The following is a 7,286-nucleotide window of genomic DNA, read 5'->3' as shown; positions in this document are numbered from 1 at the left end:
TACCCCACATGCTTACTTGGGATCATTTTTGAGTCACTTTCGGTAGTTCGTGTCCTTCTAGGAGTTTGGCTGTTGTGTCTAGATGGTCTGATTTATTGGTGTACAATTGTTCGTAGTGTTTTCATGGAATCCTTTTATTTCTGTCAGGTCGGCAATAATGTTTCCTCTTTCATTTCTGATTTTAGAAACTTGGGTTTGTAATTGTTTATTTATTTATTTTTATTAGAGATGGGGTCTCATCATGTTCCCCCAGGCTGGTGTTGAATGCTGGCCTCAGCGATCCTTCCACCTCGGCCTCACAAAGCAGTGGGATGACAGGCGTGAGCCATGGTGCTCAGTCTCTGATTTTAGTCATCATCTTTCTTTTCTTGGTCAGTCTGGTGAAAGACTTGTCAATTTTGTTATTTTCAAAAAACCCACTTTTGGTTCTGTTGACTATCTCTTTTGTTTTTCCATTCTCTGTATTTTTACTTCCATTTCCACTCTCACATTTATTATTTTCTTCCTTTTATTCACTTTGGGTTTAGTTCATTTTCTAGTTTCTTAAGGTGGAAGGTTAGGTTTTTCATTTGAGATTTTTCTTCTTTCTTTGAATGTAGACATTTACAGTTATAAATTTCCCTTTCAGCACTGCCTTAGCTGCATCTTGGAGTTTTTGATACGCTGTGCTATTTTTTTTTTTTTTTTAAGGTTTTGCTCCATTGCCCAGGCTGAGGGTGCAGTGGCGCAATCTTGGCTCACTGCAACTTCTACCCAGGTTCAAGCCATTTTCATGCCTCAGCTTCCCGAGTAGCTGGTATTACAGATGTGCACCATGACACCTGGCTAATTTTTGTATTTTTTTGTAGAGACGAGGTTTCACCATTTTTCCCAGGCTGATCTCAAACTCCTGGACTCAAGCGATCCTCCCGCCTCGGCCTCCCACAGTGCTGGGATGACAGGTGTGCGCCACCGTGCTGGCCCGTGCTGTGCATTTGTTTGCATTCTTCTCAAATTAGTTTTCAGTTTCCCTGATGGTCTCTTCTTTGACTCACTGGTTGTTTAGGAGTGTGTAATTTCCACATATTTTTGAATTTCCCACTTTCCTTCACTTGATTTCCAGTTTCGTGCCAGTACAGCTGAAGAACACTTCTGCTTTGGCCTCAGTCCTTCTCCATTCACTGAGGTTCGTTTTGTGGCCTGGCACATGGTCTGTCATTGGAAATGTCCCATAGGCACTCGAGAGGACTGTGTATTCAGCTGTCATTGGGGGGCGTGTGTGACAGATGTCCATTCGGCGTACCTGGTTTCCGGTGTTAATCTTCAGAATGTTTCTGACACTAGAAAATCAGAAGCTTTCCACTGTTCCCAGCACCGTGGCTTTGGGAGAGGCCAGTGAGCCTATGGTTTTGGAGCCTGGTTGTATGACAGAAGCATGTGTGGAAACACCAGGGGCTGGCTTTGAACCCCATTCCCCCAACATGATGCCATGTGTGGCAGACATGATGCTTGGCTTTGCTCTCTCAGGGTTCCATCTGCGACAGGGGCTACTTGTGCCTGTGGCCTCATCATCTCAGGCTGAAGACGGCCCTGGTCCTCACCAGAGGGACTTTGTGAAGCAGAAATAGATGGCCTGGTGCAGGGGCCGAGCCTGGCCAGGACCTCGGCCCTGGGAGTTGTAAAGAAGGCCGGCCTCTACCATGAGCATCTTCACCAAGCTGTGCCCATGTCACAGTGTGCTCGGTGTCTGCCCTTGTACAGGTACATGGCCTGTCTGAGCTCAGGCTCCCCGCCTATGGGGCCCAGGTTCACAGAGGTGTGAAAGAGACAAGCACAGCGCAGGGGCCTCCGAGCCCAGCCAGCCTCACTTCGATGCTAGGAGGCTGACGTCTTCCATTTTGTCTTCTGCCCAGGCCAGCTGCGGGCCGTCCAGTGGCTGTGCTACTTCTACAGCGTTGTCATGCCCAGCGAGGCCCAGTGTGTCCTCTACCACGAGTTCCAGCTTCCTCTGGCCCACAAGGTGACCGACAAGGTGCTGGAGGGGGCAGGTCCTGGAGACCATCAGTCAGCTCTACCTGTCCCTGGGCACCGAGCAGTGAGGGCTGGCTTTGCAGTGGTGGGGGTGTGGAGGGGGGCAAGGGGGTTAGGAGGGGCAGGGAAGGGGGCACAGGGAAGCTGGCCCAGGGCCCCATCAGCCCCTTTCCTTTGGATCATTTTGTTCCTTGGCATCAGATGCTTTGAGCTGGTGGGTCTGGGGTTGTCCCAGGGCTGCTGCTGGCTTGTGAGTCCCAGCTTGAGCCTCCCTTGTTGAGTCAAAGGTCATCTCAACCCCAGCAGAGGCAGTACGTGCACTCTGGGCTGTTCTTCCTACTATGGTGGCTTTTGTCATCTGACCTCTGCCTGCCCCAAGTCTTCACTCCTGGCTTTCATCTGTCCCCTTAAATGTGACCACAGCAGCCACCTGTGGCTTCTCTCCCACAGAAGACAGAGCCAATTGTGTCACCTGCTTCCCTGGGGCAGGGTTTCAAGGTCTCACGTCCCATAGGTGGCCCACTCAGCTTCCCCCGAGTATCCTGACCTGGTGGGGTAACCATGGCCCTGGCCACCCCACCCACAGGGCCTGGTGACATTGCTGCAGTCACAGCCCCTTGAGTGTCAGACTTACTGAGAGAGCAGGGAAGGAGCCAGATTCCATGGGGACCCGGGAGACTGGCTCCAGTCTTGGCCTCAGGTTCACAGAAGGAAAATGGGCCAGTGTTCTAGAGCCATGCTTCTCAAAGTGTAGTCCCTGGGCCAGCAGAGCAGCATCTATGTCACCTAGGAGCTTGTGGCAAGTGGGAGTTCTGGGTCCTGCCCCAGGTCTGTGGAGCCGGAAGCTCTGGGGGCAGGGCCAGCAAGCTATACAGACAGGCCTGCGAGTGACTGTGATGCCTGCACACCTTGAGAACCATCGGCCTAGATAGCCTCTGAACACTAATGGCTCCTGGTGCGTCTGGAGAAGACACAGGCCACGTCTAGGAGGCAGGGGAGATGGGCTAGCACACTCCTCCTGCCACAGGGCAGCATGATGTTCGATTCCCTGAGAAGGATGTCCTTCATCTTTTCCATGCCGTGTGTGTTCACCCTGGCCCTCCCAGCAGCCTGGGAAGGGCAGAACACTGCACACACAAGAGGGCCGTTCCCAGTCCCCACATGCCAGATTCATCTGTCACCAGACCCACGGGAGGAGACAGACTGGTTCCAGGAGGATGAGAGCCCTTGTTCTGACACGTGTGTCTGGTTCCAGGGCCTACAGATCCACTCTGGACTACACCAAACAAAGTCTAGGGATTCTCATTGATCTCCAGAAGAAAGAAGAGGCGCATGCCTGTCTGCAAGCAGGGAAGATCTACTACATCCTGCGGCAGAGCAAGCTGGTGGACCTGTTCATCCAGGTGAGTGGCAAGGGATGCAGGAGGGCCCCTGTGCTGTTCACTCTCTGTCCATCCATCCATCCGTTCATCCTTCCATCCATCTATCCATCATCCATCCATCCATCATTTATCTATCCTTTTATCATCCATCTATTCACCCATCTATCCATCGACCCATCCATTCATCCTTCCATCATCTGTTTACCTGTTCATCCTTCCATCCATCATCCATCCATCCATTCTTCCATCATCTTCCCATACATCTGTGGGTCCTTCCATCCATCCATCCAATCATCCATCCATTCACCTGTTCGTCTTTCCACCCACGCATCCATCATCCATCCCTCCGTCCATCATCCATCCATCCTTTTATCATCCATCCATTCATTCACCTTTTCGTCCATCCATCCATCCTTCCATCTATCTTTCCATCATCCATCCAACTGTTCATTCTTCATCCATCCATCCGTCATTCATCTGGTCACCTCTTCATCCATCCATCCAGCTGTTCATCCTTCTATCCATCCAACCATCTGCCATCCACCCATCCATTCATTCATCATCCATCCCTCCATCCATCCATCCTTTTATCATCCATCCATTCACCTATTCATCCTTCTATTCATCCATCCATCACCCATCCATCCTTCATCCATTCTTTTATCATCCATCCATTCAGCCACCATCCATCCACCTGTTCATCCTTCCATCCATCATTCATCCATCCTCCCATCATCCATCCACTCACCTCCTGCTCATTCTTCCATCCGTTCATCCTTCCATCTATCCATTGCCCATCCATTTATCCATTCATCCACCTGTCCATTCATTTGCCTGTTCATCCATCCATCTTTCCACCAACCATCCATTCACCTGTTCATCCTTCCACCCATCATTCATCCACTCACCTCCTGTTCATCCTTCCATCCATCCGTCCATCTCTCCATCCACCCACTTATCCATCCATCCTTCATACATCCTTTTATCATCCATCCTCCATCCATTTATCCATTCATCTATCCATCCATCCATTCACCTGTTCCTCCTTCCATCCATCATTCATTCATCCATCTTTCCATTATCCATCCACTCATCTCCTGTTCATCCTTCCATCCGTCCATCATCCATCCTTTCACCCATCCATCCACTGATCTATTCGTCCATCTATCATTCATCCATCCACCCCTCCATTCATCTATCTGTCCATTTATTTATCCATACATTGGTCTATCCATCTATCCATCCATAGGTACATACATCATCTGCCCTCCACCCATACATACATACACACATCATTCCAACCACCCATCCACCCATCCGTCCATCCATTCAAGCATTCATCTATCCACACACCCATCCATCCATCCATGTGTCTACATATCTGCTCATCCATTCATCCATCCATCTACTCATTCCTAAGCCACTGCTGAGCACCTGTTGTATGCCTTTTCCCTCCCTCCAACTGGTTCCCTCACATCCTCCCCCAGTGGCCAGCATCTTCTCCCTGAGGGCAGAGGTGCGGCCCCTCACAGTGCCTAGCACCTGCTGGTATACAGCTCATGCTCAAAGAATGGGACCACTCAGTTAACACACAGAAGAACATGCTCCAAGCGACACGTGGCACATCTCCTTACAAAATGGCTGTTTTCAGAGGCTTTCCCAAACACAGTGTGATCTGGAACAAATTGCGAAGCCCACGAGCCTGGTGAAGCTTTCATTACTGAGCACCTGCTGTATACGTCCTTGAGCTGAGGAGAAGGATCAACAGCTCATGGCCAAGAGGGGACCAAGCCCACCCACAAACACTGTTGATCTGTGGCCCTGAACTGCGGCAGGGATGTGGCAACGCAGAAAGGAACCAGGTGATGGGCTCCCAGCAATCTGGGGGCCACGGAGACTACTTGAGTTGGGGGGGGTGGGTTAGGGCTATCCCTGATAGGATTCACAGGTGTTGGGCTCCTGGGCTGCAGCTGCTCAGTCACCTCCTGACACTCAAGTGCATCAGTTCATTGTCCTCATGCCAGTGGTGGGGCAGCCCTAATGCACAGGTCTGAAAAATGCTCAGGTGTACCTGCAGTGTGTGAGAGGAAGGAGGCTGGCGAAGGTGGGTGTGGCCACCTCGCCAAGTGTGGGTCTTGAGGGAACTTCTGCTCCTTTCAGGTGGCACAGAATGTGGTCCTGTACACAGGTGACTCCAACCTGGGGCTGGAGCCGTTTGAGGCAGCTGGAGACATCTTCAACGAGGCCTGGGAGCGGGAGAAATCCGTGTCCTTCTACCGGGTGAGCTGGCCTGTGGGCTGATGAATGTGGGCCTCAGGGGGTCACCTGGCGGGCTGAGGCACAGGTGTGGCAGGGCAGAGGCCTCCCACCTGGAGGCAGGGCCACCCATGCACATGCTTAGTTTCCCAGTGGTCTCACCAGGAATGATACTGACAGTGCCCCTGCCCGGGACAAACGCTTGGGGCCTGGATGTGGCAATGGCCCTATCCTTGTGGTCTCACCAGGAATGATATTGACTGTGCCCCCTGCCCGGGACAAACACTCGGGTCTGGACATGACAGTGGCTCTACCCTTGCACCTGATGATCTCAAGCAACCATGAGTGGGAAGTCCTGTCCCCATCTTCCAGATGAGGAAGCTGAGGCTCAGAGAAGCACAGGGACATGTCAAAGGACACACAGCATGTCAGTGGGAGGCCCAGGGCCAGGGCCCAAGTCTGCCTGCACCCCGAAGCGGGGACGGCTTCTCCCTTCCTCTGAGCTCACGGTGTGGCTCAGCTCTGGGCACAGATAAATGTGTTTTTAGAGCAGAAAGGAGTGCTGGCTCCCCCGAGTCAGACCCCCAGTGCCCAGGTGGGAGAGGCTGGTCTGAGGCTGCCGGGTGTAGCTAGATGGGCCTCAGGTGACTCTTCAACCCCCAACTTGGGTGTCTGAACCGTGCGTTATCCCAGAGCACAGAGCTCTGCGGACGTGCAGGAGGTGCAGGGGTAACTGGGGCGTGGGATGCTCCAAGCACACATTTGAGCTCTGAGGAAGGCGCTGGGCAAGGTGGGTGCTGCAGGAAGCCTGACCCCACCTCCCTGTGTGGTAGGACCCGACCCTGCCCCTGGCAGTGACTACGGGCAACTGCAAGGCGGAGCCGCAGCTGTGCAACAAGCTGGTGGCACTGCTGGCCACGCTGGAGGAGCCCCAGGAGGGCTTGGAGGTTGCCCACATGGCCCTAGCACTCAGCATCACTCTGGGTAAGTCCCCTGAGCCCCTGTCCTGCCAGGATCCACACTTTGCCAGAGCCCAGCCTCCAGGTCTGTAGGGCAGTAGCTGAAACAGCTGCTGGATTGTCCTGGTCTCCTGTCCAGGCAGGCAGATCTGCCCAGCTGGCTCCCCCGTCCAGCCGTGCGGCACAGCACGAGGTCTCTCACGCAGTGCTGAGCTCTGCTTCCTGTCTCTTCCCGCTGCTGACCACAAGGGCCACCCAGTGTGCCCTCTGCCTTCCAGACATGCCAGGCATCTCGGTCCGTGTATGTGCCAGGCTGAGTGGCACATTCCCTTTGTCTTGTGCTCTTCCCACCGTCATCAACCACACAGCTCTCTGGCTGATGAAATCCCAGTTCCCCGTCCAGCAGCCTGCCCCTTAAGGCCGGGCATCCCCTGGTGCTGTGCCAGGATCATCTGTCCTCCTCCAGAGACAGGAAACCCTGGGTGGGCCGCATGCCCCAGAGCCTTGTGCCTTGCGGCGCAGTACACAGTAGGTGTGCAGCTGTGTGGGAATGCATTGAATGCAGGCTCCACAGCACTCGCCCTGAAAAAGGGAGGACATCAGAGACAGCCTGGGTGGGTTTGTGCATCAGTGGGGGGACCTGGAGCTCAGGCATGCGGTGACTCCCCAAGGTAAGGGG

The 7,286-nt window shown here is 53.3% G+C and overlaps 1 long non-coding RNA gene across 2 annotated transcripts; it reads left to right on the top strand.

Annotated features, from left to right (window-relative positions):
- Positions 1 to 926: 926 nt before the first annotated feature.
- On the top strand, positions 927 to 7,280 carry LOC113224506. Of its 2 annotated transcripts, XR_003309237.1 has the most exons (7): positions 927 to 941; positions 1,507 to 1,740; positions 1,893 to 1,999; positions 3,266 to 3,413; positions 5,044 to 5,254; positions 5,553 to 5,672; positions 6,482 to 7,280. It is a non-coding gene; the product is annotated as an uncharacterized LOC113224506 (long non-coding RNA). The 2 variants fall into 2 exon arrangements; XR_003309238.2 differs by lacking the exon at positions 927 to 941 and having other exon boundaries at positions 1,493 to 1,740; positions 1,893 to 2,011.
- The last annotated feature ends 6 nt before the right edge of the window (positions 7,281 to 7,286 follow it).

Source organism: Piliocolobus tephrosceles, unplaced genomic scaffold (genome assembly GCF_002776525.5).
Source record: "Piliocolobus tephrosceles isolate RC106 unplaced genomic scaffold, ASM277652v3 unscaffolded_45089, whole genome shotgun sequence".
Lineage (NCBI taxonomy): Eukaryota > Metazoa > Chordata > Mammalia > Primates > Cercopithecidae > Piliocolobus > Piliocolobus tephrosceles.
This window is presented reverse-complemented; position numbering and strand designations above follow the sequence as displayed.